At 40.3% G+C, this 21,751-nt stretch overlaps 1 protein-coding gene across 2 annotated transcripts in view; it reads left to right on the forward strand.

The window, feature by feature from the left end:
- LOC142344367 (uncharacterized) overlaps positions 1-21,751 on the forward strand; it is an 83,364-nt gene that overhangs the window by 48,418 nt on the left and 13,195 nt on the right. The gene's annotated exons all lie outside the window — the stretch shown is intronic.

The following is a 21,751-nucleotide window of genomic DNA, read 5'->3' on the forward strand; positions in this document are numbered from 1 at the left end:
TAAGTGTTCATCTATAACTGATATTCTTACACCAATTTGGTGGTAAGTATTCATTGTATGGGATAGATCTAACTCTCTAGGCTATCAATGTTTTTCATGCTTCCATTTGTGGCCAAATTTTCATGAAGACTAATATTTGTAACCTCTGAGGGGGGAAATTAGTTCCAGCTAATCTTGAATGTCAATTGATTATTCTAATGAATAATCTACTCACGCGTTTAATCAATTGATTTTATCATCCTACATAAAATATTTCAATTTTATTTGTAAAACCGATTAAAAGAAAAAACCGCAGATCTCAACTAAACATGACACAAAACAAGGTTGTGCATTCAGAAGACTTTACTGATGTCATTAAACACAGAAAAATAAATAAATAATGTATTGTGGATTGAGTGCAATTGCTCATTCCCCAGTTCGCCACCCGGCAAGAATCTGAACAGACTTTTGGTTAACATGCAGGATTCTCTTAAATTAACCTAGTCCAGGATTCTCTTAAGTTAACATAAAAGCTAGAAAAGCCTAGCCAAAAACGGTGTTGGACGGTCCATATTTGATTTGAATCCATTACGGGCGTCTACCAGTACATTTTATGTGTACATTTGTTCGTTTTTGTTACCGGATTTACCTTTTCCTAGGTTAATACGTTTGTACACCGTGCGTGTGAAACATACTTACAAAATTCGCGCATGAAAAGGCGGTCAGAATTTAACTAACTTTGTACTAACTAAACCAACTTGAATAGCTAGTAAGAAAAATAATTTACGTTACATCTAAAAAATTGAACCAAACTTTTGATTGTTTTGCTCATTTGGAAGGGGACCCACAGAATAATGTTCTCAATTGGAGTTCTTTGATCCAACTTCATAAACTTGAAAAGCTTTTTCTCAACCTTTAAAAGCGATGACTATATTTTTTCAGCCAAATGTTTTTAAATCCGGAAGAGGGGAAATTATTATTATTTATGAATTATAAAAATTAAAATTTTTTCAGCGTTCGAAGCCTACTTTTATAAAATTTCGATTGCTAATCTCCGAGGATATGATGCATCAATTTAGTGTGTGTTTCGTCACGTAATAAATGCCTCAAATCAGCACAAACAACAAACATTTTGACAAATGCGCAAGATTGAGATTGAGGACAATCAATGCTTGAAAATATATCTGCTTTGAATGAAATGTTTCCAGTATTTAATAATCCGTAAACTATAGAGAAAAATTTTTCATTCGCAATCAGAACACGTGTAAGAAACGCAGCTAAGCATATAGTTCATCGCCAAAAAAGGGTTGGGACAAAAAATTTATCAGAAGACTATCTGTCTCAGTTAAATTGAAACCACAAAATAGCTCAAATGGACAGTTTGCTAGTTTTAGCTGCTCAGAACAGCAAAATTTCCAAACCCAAATTTCAAAAGCATATCTATGGTTGCAATACAAAGAAAAACAAATTTTGCATTGGCAAGCCAAAAAGCCGCAGGACCTAAACAATAAATCAGTAAGTATTGATAACTGTTATATCGTCTTCTGGATCTTTTCCGTTTGCGCCCATATGTTGTTATATAGCACGTTACTATGTAAGAAAATAGCACGTGCGCCTGGGGATCATAAAAGATTTATTCTCACTAAGCCGGGGGGCAGAATAGATCCGTGCTCTGTAACTAGGGGTGCATAACGTACTGGCGGAATACACAAACGGGAAAGACCCCTTGTTTTTTATATAACGAACAGAAAACCCTCAAATTTGAGTAGTTTTGTCCGAACTTCAAGTTACGCTCTCCCATATTAACCATACTCATCTAACATCGGAAGAGTTGCTGTACAATATCATGTTGTTGCTGGGGGTTTGGAGCTGATTGACAGCTGACTTCATTTGAGTTTAGCAATAGGCTGCACATTGTCGAGTTCATTAGCTCACATCTATACAAGAGAGCAATTTGTATCAGACAAAATTCATAAGAATCATAGACCCAAAATTACCGAAGAAATCAAACTGGTCAACGAAAAACATTGCAAGAAAGGCGCGTAAGTTCTGAAAAAAATTTAAACCTACTATATTCTTCAAAACTTTGGGAATGAAGAATTGATTTTCTAATTAACATCGGCTATATTTAAGCAATTTACTGTCAATGACTAGTGAGAGGTAGGTTTCGGAAGTATCTAATTTGTGATGCGGGAAACTAGCTTACGCATAACTTTGAAAGGCGCACGTGAGGGAGTTGAATGAAGTGTCCCTGGTGGGATTGGGTAGGGAGAGTGAGGGGCGCATAAGATGCAGGGTGGAACGGGATGGGCGGCAGTGAGGGCGAGTGGATGTTTGCATGCGGCGGAAAAAGGAATTAGACTCTGAGGGTTTTTCTTAAATTGCCCTTTGTACCATATTGATACCTAAAGGATCCGCTGCGCAAAATACTCTCCTCCAGTGTACCTTTTTTGGACGAAGGAATGTCGAATATTAAAACGAAAACAGACCATCAAAAAACTTGCATAAAAAGGATCAAAACGGAGAAAACGACATAAAACCTTAATAGCAAAAAAAGTATTAAAAAGATCAGTCTCACAAAAGCCTGGCAAAAATCAGTATTTTCGACATTCGGCCACCCTGTCTTCAAAAAAACGCAGCAGGAGAATTTAGTGTATTTTACTGGCGAAATAACGTTCGTGACCGGGGTTAAAGTGAAAACCAATCTGCTGGTGACCCTGAGCACAGACGTACAATTGATACTTGGAAATCAGATGATGGAGGGAAAATAAGTATCAATCGACTTCAACTCTAAGCAGCCGATGATAAAGAGAGCAATATTGTAAATTTGTCTATAAACCTGGAAACCCTAGGCTGTACATCTTTGTGAGACCAAAACCGAGGCCAGTCTTCATCAAGATGAAACAACAGAAAAAAGACAGCGCGCGGTAATTTAAGAAAGGACTCTAACCCAGTGAAGAGGTAGAACAAATTTATTCTGAAGCAATACAAGATAGCAGCCAACAAACCGTCGTCAGAAGAACACTGCTATGAGACTTCAGCGACGTTTTTGCAATGAATGTCATAGACCTTAGGTAGACGCAATTGGTGCAGCACGAAATTGACCCCGTTGATAGGTTGCCCATCACACTTGCTCCTCGTGGATTTGAACCTGGAAAAATCACAGTGAATAAGAAAGAGATTGAGGACATACTGGCACGAAACATTATGCGACCACCAAACAGCCCATGCGACCATCAGAAGTATGGGAGCAACCAGATGTGCACGAACTTCAGACGATTCAACGAAGTAACAAAAAAGACGCGCTTCCTCTCCGTAGAATTGACCAGATAAAGGATCTTGACGAAGCGACGGTATTCTCAATCCTCGACTTGGCCGGAGGATACCGGCAAAATCCATTGGCTGAGAGTGACATACCAAAATAATTGCTCAACGCTCCCGATGGCGGACATTACGAATAGATCAGACTTCCAACGCGCCGGGAACCTTCCAGCGAATTATGACAAGCATTTTCAATCTTTACATTTTCTAGTTTGTTCTCATATTCTTGGACGACGTTCGGGTGTTTAGCAAGAATGTGGAAGAACACGAAAAACATATGCGCCTCGTTTTTCAAGTGTTTCGAGCTGCCAATCTGAAACCCAAAACAAAGAAATGTCGCCACTTTTAAGAATCCGTAACCGATTTAGGATACAAACTGAACCCAGAAGGAATTGCACCAGATGACATTATACTCGCTGCAGTATGCAACTAGAAACGACTGGAGAACCATAGCAAAGTGAGCTCCTTCATTGGGTTTTGCAGTTACTACAGAGGTTTCGTGAAAGATTTTACTGGAATAGCAAAACCTCTTCACCGGATAACAAAAAAGAACAACCATTTCGCTTGGAACCGTGAATGCCATAATAATTTTGAAAAACTGAAAATGGCTTTGATCGATAGATCAGTACTCATGCATCTGCACTTCAACTCACCTTTTTATCGTGGACACGGATTCAAGTGATAACAGTCTAGGAACAGTACTCTCAAATACAGGAAATCATTGAGTAGAACAACCAGTGGTCTTTGTGAGCGGAGTTTTAACGCTAGCAGATTGTCGTTAATCAACAACAAAACAAGGACGATTAGCACTCATCCAGAATTAGCAGTCATCAAGATCATTCCTACTTTTGGAGAACTCAGTTTGTGCTCAGCGCAGATCTTGCGTTGCTACAGTGGTTATTTAGACAAAAAAATGACAGGATGATAGTCAGGATGCTCAAAAGACTGCAGGCGTTTGATTTCGAGGCATTACATAGACCAGGAGACATGTACTGGAATGCTGATGGCCCGTCAAGACAGTGCATTATCACACCACATTTATCTGAAGCTAAGAGACTGGACTAGTTTGGGAGTAGCCCTGCAGTGAGTTCTCTGGAAGACGTCCCTGGAGAACTAATATAGTTACAGCCGAGGACGCCAACGAACAAAGGAGTATCCAATTTCAAGAAGACGTAAACTCACTTCGACTGACTCAAAGAAACGAACGATCCCTGCCTGCGTCTCATCTTGCATTGGGCTAACGCCGAGAAACATAAAGTCCAAAATCCGCTAAGCGACTTGAAAATCAAGAAGGCAATTGCCATAGCACAAAGCGAAGACGCAGTAGTGATATGGGAGCCCTGCGACCAGACGGAAATTACTGATGGCGTGCTGTACAGGAAGTCGCACGTGGACGAAAGCTATGGAAAACAAAACCAACTCGTAGTACCGCAGGGACTCAGAGAGACAGTTTTGGAACAACTCTACGATTTAAAACCATTTTGCCTTTCAAAAGAACTTGGACAGGGCAGGACAGAGGTTCTGGTAGACAAATATAATAGCGATAACACTGAACGAAAATATGAGAACTGCACCCTGGGTCAAGCACGCAGTACCGCTGGAAAGAAAAGGATAGCCCGCCTCCAGATTATCAATGTGGGGATACGGTTCAGCAAAGTGGCCGCTGATATCCAGGGACTTGTGACACGAGCAAAGACAAGCATTCCAAAGTACATACCGGCATTGAAGGACTATTTCACAAAATACGTGGTTTGCCTTTCCCTGGAAAGGACAACTGCAAATGTTAGTAGAGCGATTGCCGAGAACTGGATTTTGACGTTTGGAGCACCTGACTCCCTTCACGCCAATCAAAGAGCAAAATTCTGCAGCGAACTACTTCTAGAAGTGTGCTGAAATTTTAGAATAGCAAAAAGAAAATCTCCATACCACCCGCAAAGAAATTGCATGAATGAGCATCACAACAGAGTCACTGCATATGTCATTTCCAAATATTGCGCAAACAATAAAAGCAGCTAGGGCAAAAAGATTCCCTATTTCAACTTCGTGTGCAATACGACAGTACAAAAACAACAGAACAGACTCCATTCTCACTTGTTTGGAGAAGAATGCAAATGTCCAATTGACTTGCTACTTCCAAAAGCACCTATACACAAAATTGCCAACTACGAATTCACAAGTTGGCTAAACGAGCATTTCAGTGAAACACATACGAATGCCAGAAACACTTGACTACAGGCAGGAAAGACAAAAAGGTTTCTATCAAAAAAACGTTTTCGGCAAAGAGATGAAGCCTGGAGAGTGAGAGAGAGAGAGAGAAAGAGAAAGAGTGAGTGAGAGAGAGAGAGAGAGAGAGAGAGAGAGAGAGAGAGAGAGAGTCTATCTTCTCGCACCCCACAAAGTAAAATTGACAAAATTCTTCATTCAATTGAACGGACCACACAACACCATTGAGAAGACGACAAAAGAAAATTAAAAAATCTCAAAGGAGGCGAATTCAAAGAAAGTGCACATTGTTCACTACAATCAATTGAAGCGCGTGAAAGACGGGGAGGGACCACCTGGAATGGAAACGAGATCTGCCCATTACGATAAATTGCAGAAACAACGGAAAGCGGACAACATCAAGGAAATTGCTAAAGATGAAAACATGCGAATCTTCACATCAAAAGTTTTGTTGACACAACCACAACAACAGCGTCCGTAACAATGGATAGACAGTCGGAGATATTAATTTCTTATTTGCTGACTTCCCGAGCATTAGAAAAACTCCAAAAAACATCATACACGCGGAAAAAAACAGTAATGAGCAAGAGGCAACCGAAACGACTCCACATGTTCTCAAAGAAATCCAGAAACCGTTTGTGACGCCGACTTAAAAGATCAGTTGGACACCCCTTCCTCAAAAACGCCACAAGCCCAAAGTGGTGATGAGAGATCTCATTGATGAAAATTCAACACCTGCAAGTGCGACGAGAGAAATGTGTAAACCAAAAACTTTTACGGAACTTCTAAGATGAAAAAAAGACGATAGCGACCTCTCCATTACAAAACGAGAGAAAAACGAGCGGTCAAATTTCCGAAGAGATCGGAACCTCGATTAGGTTTCTAAACAATCTATCACATAGGTTTTGGGAGCATTATAACGTTGATAATCGCTTAAAGAAAATCGTATTCTCATAGTCAATAGGAACATTATTTAGGCGAACGTTGTCTACATGTTTTTAAATAATTTGATAACGTTAAATTTCTTAGGCTCTCAATTAAACATTGAAAATGGATCTTTAATTATTTTGCCTCGTTGTATTATAATCAGATTGACTTCACTTTTACTGTGAAATATCATAAGAGGAACTTGATCAGAAGCAGAGTTTGGCAAGAGCATCTTAAAGTGGGCGGACAGGGTGTTCCAAAAATACTATCGCGAAAATCCAAGAAGAACGGACCAAGAGTTGGATTGTTTGGCCAAATGGACATTCTTTAACGATCTATATGTGTAGAATCTGAAAAGTGAACTCCGCAACAAGCCATTCGTGGGGTTTGCAGTTAGGGTGGGCCCAGCCATTGATCTGGGCAGCAGTAATTCAACGCAGCCTCAGCCGGAAACAATGCGGATGATAATAATATTTGGAGTACTACCGCCACGATTGGAGAGCAATACAGCAGAAATGCCAGCACACAAACAGAAAATCAATTTTAGAGGCAGAATTTAACCCAGAATTTTACCTCCGTGTGATTCAAATCGTCCTTTCTGGGCAGCAAAAGAAGCGGTTGGAAATAGAACATTTGATCACGGTGTGATATCTCTTACTACGGAGATATGTATCTGATCTGCGAATACGTAGAGAATTAGTGAAGTTCTATGTGAGCGGCGAATCCAGTCTATTTTGTGAAGTATAGGAATAGAGCTCTCAATTATACTGAGCAATAGTGTTGCGATTGCGCCACTATTTCAAGACGTGGAATTACGTCTCGAATCCTTACTCAACTATTTACTATCAAAACAGGAGAGATTGCGAACAAATGAATTTCAGAAATAAAGCGATGAGAATGAAAGATACTTTTCAGTAAAAAGTGCGAAAGTATGATTATACTGAAAACTTGACTTTACAGTCGGCGGTAAAGTTCTACCTATGTGAATACATATATGAATAAACTTTTAACTTAACTACCACAGGGACAACTAAAAACTTAGTACACTTTGTAGGTTATGTTACAACCGTACCACATATCCAAGGCTTTGACACATTTTAAACTGCAAGTAATAAATTTTTTATAATATAAATAACATATGTATTGGTTGCTATAATTAATAGTTTAGCACTCACACTAGCAACCAGAATTGCAAAAAATCAAGAGAACTGGAATTGCAATGGCTTTCCAAGTGAAATTAAAAAATAAAGTGAATCATTAAAAATAAATTTAAACAGATGAAGTATATTAAAAGTCAAATGCAGCACAATTGTAACGTCATTTAAAATAACAAAATTCTCACATCAAATAATAGTCACATGATTTTATTCACAGCAAAATTGAACATAAATGAATTAACTCAACAAATAAATTAAGTTCTAAGATTAAGAAATGAAATTGAAAATTAACTGGAAAAGATTTGAGTTTACTGACAAGTCAATTAACCGTTTTTTAATTTGGTTTTCAGCATGGAAAATACTCATGCTGACTTCACGTTTGTAGTCACCAAAATCATACTCCTCTGGAGACCAAGTTCCGACTGGTTGAGGTTCTGGTGGGCTTACAACCGTTAATTCACAGGATGTGTCAATTACTGATGGTTGCAAGGCCTCGTCATGGATTACCGTTTCAATTACTGGATTAATCTGTTTTTGGCTTTTGGGCGCCGTCATTGGTTTGGGATTGCTTACTGAATACACCGAGCTCTCGAATCCAAAATAATCCGGAGATTTCCTAGTCCTTTTAGACTTTGAAGTTGTCGGGGTGACAGTCGAAGAGGCCGCTGAAGAAGCTGCTATCGACAACGCGTTGGAGGTGTTCGGTGTAGCTGACAATTTGCGCGACCGACTTGTCCCGACTTGAAGTTTCTTTGGCTTTGAAGACGACATAGCCTTAGAAATATGCTAAGGAAATTGCTAACGATGAAAACATGCAAATCTTCACATCAAAAGTTTTGTTGACACAACCACAACAGCAGCGTCCGTAACAAGGGATAGACAGTCGAAGATATTAATTTCTTATTTGCTGACTTCCCGAGCATTAGAAAAACTCCAAAAAACATCATACACGCGGAAAAAAAACAGTAATGAGCAAGAGGCAACCGAAACGACTCCACATGTGCTCAAAGAAATCCAGAAACCGTTTGTGACGCCAACTTAAAAGATCAGGTGGACACCCCTTCCTCAAATACGCCACAAGTCCAAAGTGGTGATGAGAGATCTCATTGATGAAAATTCAACACCTGCAAGTGCGACGAGAGAAATATGTAAACCAAAAACTTTTACGGAACTTCTAAGATGAAAAAAAGACGATAGCGACCTCTCCATTAGAAAACGAGAGAAAAACGAGCGGTCAAATTTCCGAAGAGATCGGATACTCGATTAAGTTTCTAAACAATTTATCATATAGGTTTTGGGAGCATTATAACGTTGATAATCGCTTAAAAAAAATCGTATTCTCATTGTCAATAGGAGGATTATTTAGGCGAACGTTGTTCACATGTTTTTAAATAATTTGATAACGTTAAATTTCTTAAGCTCTCAATTAAACATTGAAAAGGGATTATTAATTATTTTGCCTCGTTGTATTATAATCAGATTGACTTCACTTTTACTGTGAAATATCATAAGAGGAACTTGATCAGAAGCAGAGTTTGGCAAGAGCATCTTAAAGTGGGCGGACAGGGTGTTCCAAAAATACTATCGCGAAAATCCAAGAAGAACGGACCAAGAGTTGGATTGTTTGGCCAAATGGACATTCTTTAACGATCTATATGTGTAGAATCTGAAAAGTGAACTCCGCAACAAGCCATTCGTGGGGTTTGCAGTTAGGGTGGGCCCAGCCATTGATCTGGGCAGCAGTAATTCAACGCAGCCTCAGCCGGAAACAATGCGGATGATAATAATATTTGGAGTACTACCGCCACGATTGGAGAGCAATACAGCAGAAATGCCAGCACACAAACAGAAAATCAATTTTAGAGGCAGAATTTAACCCAGAATTTTACTTCCGTGTGATTCAAATGGTCCTTTCTGTGCAGTAAAAGAAGCGGTTGGAAATAGAACATTTAATCACGGTGTGATATCTCGAATCCAGTCTATTTTGTGAAGTATAGGAAAACAGCTCTCAATTATACTGAGCAATAGTGTTGCGATTGCGCCACTATTTCAAGACGTGGAGTTCCGTCTCGAATCCTTACTCAACTATTTACTATCAAAACAGGAGAGATTGCGAACAAATGAATTTCAGAAATAACGCGATGAGAATGAAAGATACTTTTCAGTAATAAGTGCGAAAGTATGATTACAACCGTTAATTCACAGGATGTGTCAATTGCTGATGGTTGCAAGGCCTCCTCATGGATTACAGTTTCAATTACTGGATTAATCTGTTTTTGGCTTTTGGGCGCCGTCATTGGTTCGGGATCGCTTACTAAATACACCGAGCTCTCGAATCCAAAATAATCCGGAGCTTTCCTAGTCCTTTTAGACTTTGAAGTTGTCGGGGTGACAGTCGAAGAGGCCGCTGAAGAAGCTGCTATCGACAACGCGTTGGAGGTGTTCGGTGTAGCTGACAATTTGCGCGACCGACTTGTCCCAACTTGAAGTTTCTTTGGCGTTGAAGACGACATAGCCTTAGAAATATTGCTATTCGCAAAAGAAATTCCAAAAGCATTAACTGCTTCGGGTTGTCGACGTTTGATCTTTATATCCCTTCTGCATTTTTTCTTGAGTTCCTTCGAGTGCTGAGCTATTTTCTCTTCCGTTGTTTTATCATACGCACGTGGTCCTTTTTGGTCATATTGCCACAATTTGCTCCGCCCGTGTCCCAAACTTAGCATCATCACTATTGCGCACTTTAACCTCTTGTACACCTGGCTCTTTGATTGCCGTTGTTGTAGGGGATCTTCAGACGACCGTACTGCCGGGTGCTTGCGTCTCCCAATTTCCCCTCAAATCCCGTTTCGAACGCTTGGTGACTTTCCGAGCCAACTTTAGTTCTAAAGATCGTTCAGTGCGTGGTATTGGGTTTGACAATTTCGGGTGCAGAATGAATCTCGAAATTTATTTGTTCTTGTCCCCATTGTATCGTCTACCCGCGTCCACTTGAGTCTTTGTCATGACTTCTTCAACTAGAGTTTCGCTTCTTTGTCCAGTTACCCAGCCATTGTCGTCGAGGTAATCTTCTACGGGTTCTGTGTCAGCGTCTAAATAGTGATTGAGAATTTTTAATATGACAGATTAGATGACTTTGGTATTGTACTTATGTTACTAAGTGGTGTGTTTTGTTTCCTTCCAAAATGTGCTCGGCATGGTGTCACATTTTTGGTCTTTTGTTTGCATATACGTAATTGATAGACTATTGACTTTATTGCTTCTTTAATTGTGAATGCGTTATTTTTATTATTTTTATTTCATGCAGCTTAGTCGCCTTTTAATTGATTGTATCAAACACTCTACTAATCCAATAGCCCTGTGATCGTTAGCAGGAGCGGTAGTTTTGTTGATATTCTTTTGTTTACAAAATTTTTAACTATATACCAAATTAAACAACGTGCTTGGTCAAATCTAAAATTTCGGGAACTCCATGTATCTGTATATATTCATCAAAAAATTTGATTAAATTAGGTCTATTAGCTATATTGAAAACTTCTAATGCAGAATACGTAGAGAAACGGTCAATACATGCAAGAAAATGTATATCTTATTCTTTTTCAATGGTAATTGGCCCGCCAAAGTCTAGTGGAATTTCTTTAAGGTTAGGTTCAGAACACTTAGTAAAGGCTGCCATTTCAATGCTGGAATGACGGCTTTTAGATTCTTACCAATCTCGGTGCAGGGTTTGCACTGCGCGGCCTTATTTAGGCTTTCCTTATGCACATAGGGCCAAAGTGCATATTGGCCTAAGGTAATCATACCCCAACTGCCTGGAAGGGTAAGATGCAAAGATTCGAGGACCGCATCCTGTATAGAGTGTGGTATGGCCACACGTTCGTCCACACATCCTGAGCGAACGTGCAAGTCCCTCCAGTACGAGTGGAGGTAAGGGTTATCCTCCTTACATCGTTGTCCATCATCTTGAAGGATGCAGTCCCTCACTTCTTTCAATACTGCATCTTTAATTGTGAGCACTGCGAGAAATCCTCTAATGAACAATTGGGTCAGGTTGTTCTCAAAGACCTCCTCCTTTTAGAGTTCCAAGTTTGGTGATGCTGGGCCCTCGTTTGAAGAACGGGTGGAATTGATCTCCGAATTAGGTGTAGACTGGAAAATTACTCTGCTGGTCGCAGTTGTTGGTGGAGTTTGTTGAACAGCATTTGAGTTACTCAAGTCTGAATTTTTGGAAGGCTGGGTTTGTGCAGCGTTTGCAGAGTGAGAATGAAGCAACTGATTTGTGCAGAGATTTAAGGCAGAAAACAATTTGTTTGGTGGGCTATTGAGGCACGTGTGGAAAGTGTGATCTACGCTGTTAAAGTGCTGTGATTGACAGTTTTGTGGTGTGGTATTTATATAAATTGCTGCAATTGCATCACGAATGCGGGCTATTGTTGCAACCGCAAATACCTCATCATATTTGTTTGTAACTTTTGCTTTTTGATTTGATTGGCGAGAACTGTAATCTACCAGCCTCATTTTCGCGCCTGTATATGTTCAATATTAAAATCAAAAGGTAATAATCGATCCACCCAACGTGTTAAACCACTGTTATAAGTTTTGTTAGATGTATGTTCCTTCATAATAGAAAGTAGTGCCCGATGATCTGTAATGATTGTGAATGATTTTCCAAGCAAGTAATATTCAAAATACTCAACAGACCAAACAACTCCTAGTAATTGTAATTCATTGATGCTATAACGTTCCTCATATGAGTTCAGGAAGCGAGACGCAAATGCAACTGTATGCGAACATTTTGGTGATCGTTGTTCTAATGCAGCTCCTAATCCACCTCTAGATGCATCGCATTTGATCCGGGTTTCCAACTGTGGATTATAGTGTGTGTTTTCTGTGGCATTTGCTGCTTTGTTTTCAATATGTTGGAAGTGAGTTTCAAGTTCACTATTCAACATAAATTAAGTGTTCTTTTTAAGTAAAGGTCGAAGTGGATGACATAATTGAGAAAGATTAGGGATGAAATTACCAAGATAATGTACAGATCATAAAAATGATAGTAATTGTTTTAAAATAATTAGGTGCTGTTAAAGTTAGGATTGCTAATGTTTTAGTCGCAAGTGGAGCGATTCCAGATTGAGTAAATTTGTGACCCAACCATTCTATTGCAGTTTTTGCGAAATGACATTTGGGTAAGTTTATTCTCAAATTATCCTCATCTAATTTCTTAAGACATTTAAAAGCTGACTTTAATTGATCTTCCTTTGATCCACGACTAACTACTATAATATCATCTAGAAAACAATTAGTATTTTTCTGTCCAACTAATGTGTAACCCATTACTTTTTGAAATGCCGCTGGCATGACAGTTAACCCGTATTGTCCGGCAATAAAACGATATGTACCAGTACCTTCACCACTGAAAATATTAAAGTTGCAATGCCGGGAGGTTTCCGGGTCTAATTTCAATTGACTATATGCGTAATTCAAATCCAGCGTTGAGAAGTAAGCTGTTTCTTGTGATGCGTTTGCGTTTAAATTTTGTTGCATCGTGTCAATTAGATTATCAATATTAGGCATCTGGTATTTATTTTTGTGAACAGATTCATTTAAAATCTTTGAGTCTAAAGCCAATTTAACTGTTTAATCTCTTTTCACAGTCATAGCAATTGGGGATATGAAGTTTTTATCGGAACAACTATTTAATTTTATGATGTGTTTTTCATCTAATAGTTTTGTAAGTTCTATGCTAACTAAGGAATGAAGGTTAATAGGATCACGGCGTCCTGTTTGATGTGTTGGTGTAAAGTGTTTGTGGAATGTTGATTTTACTGTGTGTTTTAATAATCGACCGATTCGAGAGATTAGACCGGGAAAGTCAAATGCTATTTGTTTCTTGATGAAACATTGGTTTTGATCAACATTCGAGACTTGTTTAGTTTGTGTGAGAGATAGTCCAAGCTGAGAAAAGAGATCTCGTCCAATTATTGGCCTATGACCGTCTTCAACAACTGTAACATTGACATCTACAGCTGCCCAATCAATGCATCTTACTGATGTATCAATTACACCGATGGTCATGCTTAATTCGTTAGAGAAAGTTTTTAGCTCTTGAGTCTCCGGAGATTGCACCCAAAAGCTTTCTTGACCATTCAAAAGTCTGCGTTTGTTAGAATTCTGTTAATAATAGTACAAACGCTCCCCGAATCCACTTATGCTTTTGTCTCTGTACTTCCGATACGAATGTTCACAATAACTGTTTTCACTTCTTTGATATTGTCACTATCAGAAACTACAGCAACACAATTAACATCAAATTCATCATAATCAGAGACATAATTAGAATCATAGATATTGTGTGTTTGGAACATCGTCTCAATTTGATTTGCTTATTCTCCTTCTACGGCAGAAGTACCGATCGCTGCCGCTTCAGAAGTAGTATCATCTATGTTATTCACTCTTCGTTTAAGCTTCATTTGCGATTTTGTCTTTCTACAAACTTTGGCAAAATGATTCGCAATTCCACAGTTTTTTCCACGAGCAGGGCAGTTTTGGCGATAGCTTGCTGACCATCCATAACCATAGTTAGGGCAAATTGTGCGCTTAACCAAAATTATTTGTCGGGGTTTTAACTTTGTTCCAATAATTTTGAATGCTATTGATAGAAATATTCACTCCCTGATTCGAAGTTGACTGAGATGTTCCACTGACATTTTCAACTGATTTTGAGTGCCCATCTCAGTGTTCATTGCCACTTCTAATGCTTTTTTAGCCGATCTCGTTTCTTTCAGTAGCTCTCACTGTATTTCACCGACCTGCATATTTGCAATAAAAACATCTCGAATGACAGACTCCTCATGTCTACCGAGACCGCAGTTCAGGGAAAACTCTCGGAGACAACCATAGAATCTTTCAACTGGTTCTCCTTTAAGTTGATTTTGGGTAAAATTATAACAAAAAGCTCTCTGCATGGTGAAGACTGTTACCGCGTAAATGATCAGCGCTTTTTAAACAAAGCGAGAAAATTATAGTAATCTCTTAACCATGTAAGCCTTACCAAAAGAGAATGCACAAAATCTCTTCTAATTTACGTAGAAAGGTTGGAAAAAAGTTCGTTTAACATAATTTTCGTTGAGCCTACTGATATACTAAATCGATTGCGCTCTTTTTAGCCTTAATATTTTTATGTTTCGAAAAAGTATCGGTGATCAATCTGAGCCGAAAATCGGCTCAGACAAAATACCTGCTAACGAATACTGATAGATTTGCCGGGCCACTACGATTTGCTTTTTCGCCTTGATGATGCTACAAAACAGATGCTTAAACGTTGCGATATAATTTTTGCCTTGATGTGAAATAGAACCGTTGATCAGAGAAAACTTTCCGTTGAACCTTGCCTTTGTACAGCACGTTGCTTACAGTAACCTTTACGTAAATTTGCTCGATTTCTATTTGATTATTCAATTAAACGATGTGTCGATAGTCTGTTTTCATCTATATTTTTGGTGCCGCTCATCTTTCGAACCACCGTTTTTTAAAGAAAACCCCAACTCGTATTAACTTAAAACGGGGTGTCAATCTGCATTGTCAGATTCCGGTGCGTAAACAATCTAAAAGCAAGTCTGCCAATTTAATGGCAAATATTTTCCCTCTACCTCTGAACGCAATAATGGCTGCTTTATGCCCCCATCACTTTTCCTCGATTATATCTGGAGAAACTTGACTACTACCTAACCCACCCAAAACAATATTGGCTTTACTTTATAGCCATTGGATAGGTTCTCACGCTAAAATTCTCTCTCAAGACATTTGCACTAAGTCCTCGTTTATTATTACAATCACCCACAAATAACATTCTGCAGATTGGACAAGGGCAGTGCCGAATATCAGAATATTCAGACATAAAAATGTGCAAAGGTTCCTCCATCTGGACTACAATGATGTGTTTACTCCTCAGTTGCGGTGCTATCAATCCTGCCATATTTGATGCCCCATATTGGACATTGGATGCCATGTTACCATATTCAGTTCTTCTCTGTTGCTACTTTGAAGAGAAGGGTTACTGAAACTAGCGGCAAAAGCAAAAAACTGTAAGACTCATCCAATAACTTATTTTGAAAAATGTTTCTGATTGTCGTAAATTGATCAATAACCGGCAAATATAGCTAACCCCTCTTAATTTGACTCATACTTATTTTTTCGGGTAATTTCCCTTGGTTACCGATAACCTATCCCTTATATTTTTTGAGTTTAAAAAAATCAAGGTTCGGAGTTTGAGAAAAGCTTCTGAAATTCACAAATCCTTTTCCGCCAGATTGTACAGAAAAGCAAGTAGTACTATCCTGATAAATCTCATTGAAATAAAATAATTTTTGGAGAAAGGAGCTGAGAAACCTTTTTATGTATTTAGATTTAAAAAAACAGCAATTAAAAATAATTTAGAAGATATATTCTAAAAGCCTATAATTGATAACTGTACATTTGTATTGACAAAAAGGCCATTTAATGGTGGCTTGTTAATTCCAAATATTCCAAAACTCACATCCGTTATGTTGTAAAAACATTCTATGGTTTTCATAATAGCTGCAAGTTGACTGCATCACGCCATAAAAACTTTGCCTCAAGCGTTACAAGACCATTATAAAAAAGTAATTTACGCATTACCGGGTCTGAGTTTCAATCCTAACGCGGTGGAAGTACGAAAAACTGTTCAGTTCCAATTTAGTCACTTCTTTCGTGATAAAAAGAGGCTAGTTGTATGGCATGATGTTGTGAACATCGTCAACGTCGTGAACATTGTCCCGTCAACGCAATAACAACAATAAGCCTTTAACACCTTCACAGCTTATTGAAGTGCTTGTAAAGTTTCAGGAGCGCATAGAAGCTATAGTGTATTGCCCAAGAGAGGGAACTCCTGATATTTACGATCAGCTCAAGCGTAGTACTCTAGTTACCATCTACATAGTGAAAGGCATCGTGTCTAAACGTAAACAGAAAGATCCTAGTTTACTTAAAGAGTACAGAGCATTACACCGAAGGCCTGCGCTTGAGCTGAAAACACTCACTATTGTGTTAGCACATAAGAACAACCTCCGGTCCTTGATAACACCCTCCCGACCGAAAAAGCTCTCTAAGCGCCGTCGTAAAACGCTTCGCACCCGTCATGCGTTCGAGGAGGCGGAAATCATTCAAGCCTTTGATAACCTGAATTTCACTTAGTCTTGCGTTGTTGTGGGAGTCTACCCACTGACTGGCGGTGTGACTTAGTTTAGTCACGAGTTACGGGTTAGTTTGTGGTTGGTTCTCTCCTATAACGCTTTACTAAACGTTTCGTTCTCCCAATTTTTTTTGAGTTATTCACTACCGTCCGTTTTGCGCAGGTTATCTCGTTTCATTTTCCGTTTCCGTCTTTTAGTTTCCGTGTCGCCGTGTTTCTTTCTATTCCCCGTTTATCTGTTGTATGATTTAGTATGTTGAGTTTTTGCTGTAGTAAATTTGTTTTCTGCTAGTATGCTGGTTGGTTGTTTAGTCTCGTTGCTTGCTAGGGTGTGGCTTAAGTTCATTCTGGAGTTACGGCTGGTTTGTTTCGTGACTTTCACCACACTTGTTTGCTAGCAATTTGTTGTAGTTTTTAAAAATTTTGGTAGTATGCACTTTTGTTGTCTGGGTATGGTGGTTTGCTAGGGTGTGACTTGAGCATGTTCTGGAGTTACGGCTAGTAAATTTCCCGGCCTTTCCGACTTTTGGATATACTACTTCGTTGCTGTAAATTGTTTGATGTTTTGATGCTGTAGATAAATCCCCGTAATGTTTTGCGCTAGCTTACCTGGCAGTAGCTTTTCTTCCTCTTTCTAGGGTGTGACTTAAGTTTATTCTGGAGTTACGGCTAGTTTGTTTGGCTGAGTTCGTTGCTGTGGTCTGCCAGCATTGATCTTCCCGCCTCCTCGCATGTGAATTACCGTCTCCCTCCCGTGCTATCCGGGCTTTCCGTCCCGTCGAGCGCTACCCGCTTTCTTCTAGTCCGTATCGTTTTCTCGTTTCGTCGCGCGCCGTCTGCCCGACGTTCCCGCACCGCCCGTGCCATTTTCCCGCTTCGTCGCGCGCTGTTCGCCCGACGCTCCTGCTTCTCCGTTCGGTTTCCCGTTGCGTCGTGCGCTACTTGTTCGGCGTCTCTTCCCGTCCATCCCGTCTCCCGTTCTGTCCCGTGTCGCGCTTTCTGCGCTCACCGTTCTTTCTTTCGCCGGGTACTATTGTACTCGACGAACATCTTTGCTCTTTGGCGGCGGTCTGCTAGGCAAACCGTCACACTAGTGTTCGGTATAACCCATTTGTGTTGTGTTGTTGCATGTGTGTGTACTTTATAATAGTACCAAATTAAACTTTTGGTTCCTGTTTTGATAAGATCATGACAACATTGCAGGACAAATTCAACAAACTTTATAGTACGAGGGCAAAATTAGAGGCTGAATTTAAGAACATCTGTGGTGAAATTAACAATGCTGTGGATTAGCAAGACAGGAAAGTTAAGATCGAACGTCTGATTGTGAAGTGCAAGGATGCTTTTACTAGAGTAGTTGATAAGAATGAAGAGCTCTTTGATCTGGCACAAAAGACTGGAGATCCAGATGCTGCCTGTAAGAAACTTGAAAAATGGTTAGAGACTGTAACAAAGAAAACTGATGAGTTCATTGCTGCTGCTCGGGGGTATATCAATTCGGTCCATGACAAAGAGACAGCAGAGCTGTATACCTTTCACCATTCAAGATCAGGTTCACATATGAATTCCTCAAAAAGATCAAGTCAGCGTCAACGAGACTTAGAACTATCAAGACTCAAAAGGGAGGAACTTGAGAAGCAACATGAGGCAAAGCTTCGCATTGCTAGACAGCGTCTTGAAATTGAAAAAAAAACGAAATTGCGGGAATTGGAAATTGAGGAGCTTGAAGAGGATCATCGCAAGGAAGTAGCTGCTGCAGCCCTTGAGGAAATTGAGTTGATGACAAAATCATCAGCAGACGTGTCTGGTACAGGCAAAATGAGTGGGCTCTTTACGGAAAGAAGTTCAGTCAAGAGCAAGAAACTTGTTCAAGATTAGGTTAATTCGTCACCGGCCGCGAATATGGCAGATGTTGCAAACGAACCGAGTTTGCTTTTTGCTGGTTCCATCACCCAATCCAACCAAGCAATTGTCCAACGACCCTCTTCAACTCAACTTCCAAACTCACACTTCAATCTCAATACACATGGTCAAGTTGAGAACAAAATCAACCTCCCTGTCCATGAGCCGCAAGAACCAAGTAGTAGAACCAATGTAACCAATGATGCACATGTTGCAAACAACATCATGCAAGAGCAGCGACAGCCTCAATATACGCCTCCATCACCACCAATAAACTTTGGTATGCCAACTCAACTAAACGCCCCAAACACAGCCCGACAATTGTCTCAAGCAACAATGCACTTCGATGGTTTACAGTTAGATCATCAATCCCGTGCAGGTCGAGCATGCCGGGACAGTTGATTTTATTCAGCCCTCCGTGTTCACCACCTTTAAATATACTCGCTAATGATCCGCTACCACATAATCCGCAACAAGCACACATAAATGTACCAGCCCCTCCATCCCCCGTTCTAAACCCCGCACCAACTCATTTCCTGTTAATCCCACCAGCATTCTGCTTTCCTCCTTCGCCACCACAAGCACTCCCACTGCACGCCACTAACCCCGTGGCGAATAATGTCAATCTGTTACCCTATTCTCCGCCTGCACCATTCATTTCCTCCGCAAACGTTTTTGTACCCCAATTATTTCATCCACCGCGCCCACAAAAGAGTTTCCAGCCCCAAAATTTGGTCTCTATAACCCCCGCATCTCCTGCTCCTCCGGATCCAAATGTCTGGCGTTTTCCGTCAGCAGTCCCATCTAATGCACTACAACTTGTACGTACATCTGCAAACTTATACACCGTACAACCGGCCCCGTTAATCAACCCTCATATCACTACATTGCTCCGCTCTTCTCATGTAAAAGCAGCAGCAGGCGCTCAAAATTACGTAACATCAGACTTCATGCAAGCGAATCCATTTAGTTCTTCCACAGGTACCGCCCCCACCTTTGTCACTGCGATCATTCAGCCAACATATGGAGACACCATTCCAAATCCGTTGTGCTCGGGTGGCCCGTCGCATCCCACACCTTCGGCTCCTTTATTGGACTCCGCGGATTTGATAAAGCAGTTGGCGGACGCAATCACTTTTAAGAAGAACGATCCATTGCCCGAATGGAAGTTGTCACAGTACAACGGTGATCCCATGCAGTGGAACGAATGGTTCGGACAATTTAAAAAGGCCATAGACGCACAGTCCTTGACTGATGATATCAAGTTAAATCTCTTGTAACTGGAAAAGCTAAAACCGCCATCGCTGAGTTCGCATACTGTGGTGTAATGTATAAGGACGCACTTAGGACACTCGAACGTAATTTTGGTCAACCACTGGCAGTAGTCAGTGCACACTTAGACAAACTCAGCTCTTTTCCTCCACTAAAGATGCACAATAGTGATAACATCATAAACTATTCTGCAACAATTTCAAGTTTTGTTGGGGTCTTTAAATCACTTTCATATGACTCGGACCTTAAGAGCGCCTCAATTTTTAACACGGCTGTGCAAAAGTTGCCGCCCAATCTAAAAGAGTCTTGGTCACTCTTCACAGTGAAGAAACATTGGGTTAAGCCAACACTCCTTGACTTCAACGATTGGTTGAAGAAGAAGGCCGAGGCACACGACTTAATGAAACAAACTTCATCGAAGGCAATAACTGAGGATAACACCAACTCAGTAGTACAGACCAAAGTTTCCTCAAGAACTTTTGCAATCTAAGGGCACACAGAGAACAGCCTCAACATCGGCAACACCTTCAACCCCTCGCTGCATTGTGAATGAAGGTAATCACTGCATCTGGGAGTTTAGGGTATTTAAAGAAAAGTCTCCCACTCAGAGAGCAAAGGTAGTGGCGGAAGCAAAACTGTGTTTCCAAATCCCAGGAAATGCAGGAACGACGGTTGCAACAGCTCCCATAATACACTTCTTCATGGAGCTGAGAGGGTTTATCCATCAAAGTCCCCTTCAAGCAATAGTAAATCTAATGCTGGCGCAAATCAAAGTAAACTTTCTAATGTCCAATCATCGAGTAAGACCACTACTTTGTCATCTGTGAGTAATGTGAAAGGCCTCCTTCAGGTGACTGAATTACACTTGAAGAGCTCTTCTGGAGAAGATACCACGGCTTTAGTTTTGTGCGATACCGCTTGCAGTAACTCTTGGGTGTCGAATGATCTTGCAAATAGACTTGGTTTGCACGGTACAGCATTGAAACTAACAGTCAAGGGTATAAATACTGAGGAGGTTGTAGACACTAAGTTAGTTGAACTAATTCTAACACCACGCAACAACCAAGCATTTGAACCATTTAAAGTAAGCCTTTACGTAAAGGAAGATTTGAATGTAGGCGCCGATGTTATCAACATTGAAGCACTTCAGGAAACTTACCCGCACCTAGCAGTTCTAGACGCAGTTACATATTGCTTTGAAAACATTGAGATGATACTTGGCCAGGATGTGTATCATGCCATCCGCCCGTTAGAGTACTTCGCTGCCGACGAGAAGTGCTCGCCCTTCGCTGCTTGCTTACCCATAGGTTGGGTTCTAAGCGGCCCTCTACCGTCGTCTTCAGGTTTAGTCTCGACGTGTTTTAAAGCAAATATGGAGCAGGATTTTGAACTCGCTAGTCAGGTAAAATCTTGGTACGACATGGAGTTGTACGGCGCACTTAAGCAAGTAGACCCACGATCCGCCTCGGATGCACGTGCGCATGGAATTCTTGAAAACACCACCGTGCATAATGGAAAAAGGTACGATGTAGGAATGCTATGGGCTGAAGACAACATCAAACTGCCCAACAATTATTTCTCAGCGCTATTTCAATTAAAATCGTTGGAAAAGCGGCTAACGAAAGATCAGACCGTAAGGTAAAAGTACTTGAATACCATCAAAGAGGACTTAGACAAGGGCTACGTAGTAAAGGTCAAAGATGCTCATAAGGTGGAAAGTCGCTCGGAACGAGAGTGGTACCTACCACACCATCCAGTTGTT

This window comes from Convolutriloba macropyga, chromosome 8, assembly GCF_964194025.1.
Source record: "Convolutriloba macropyga chromosome 8, txConMacr16.3, whole genome shotgun sequence".
Classification (NCBI taxonomy): Eukaryota; Metazoa; Xenacoelomorpha; order Acoela; family Convolutidae; genus Convolutriloba; species Convolutriloba macropyga.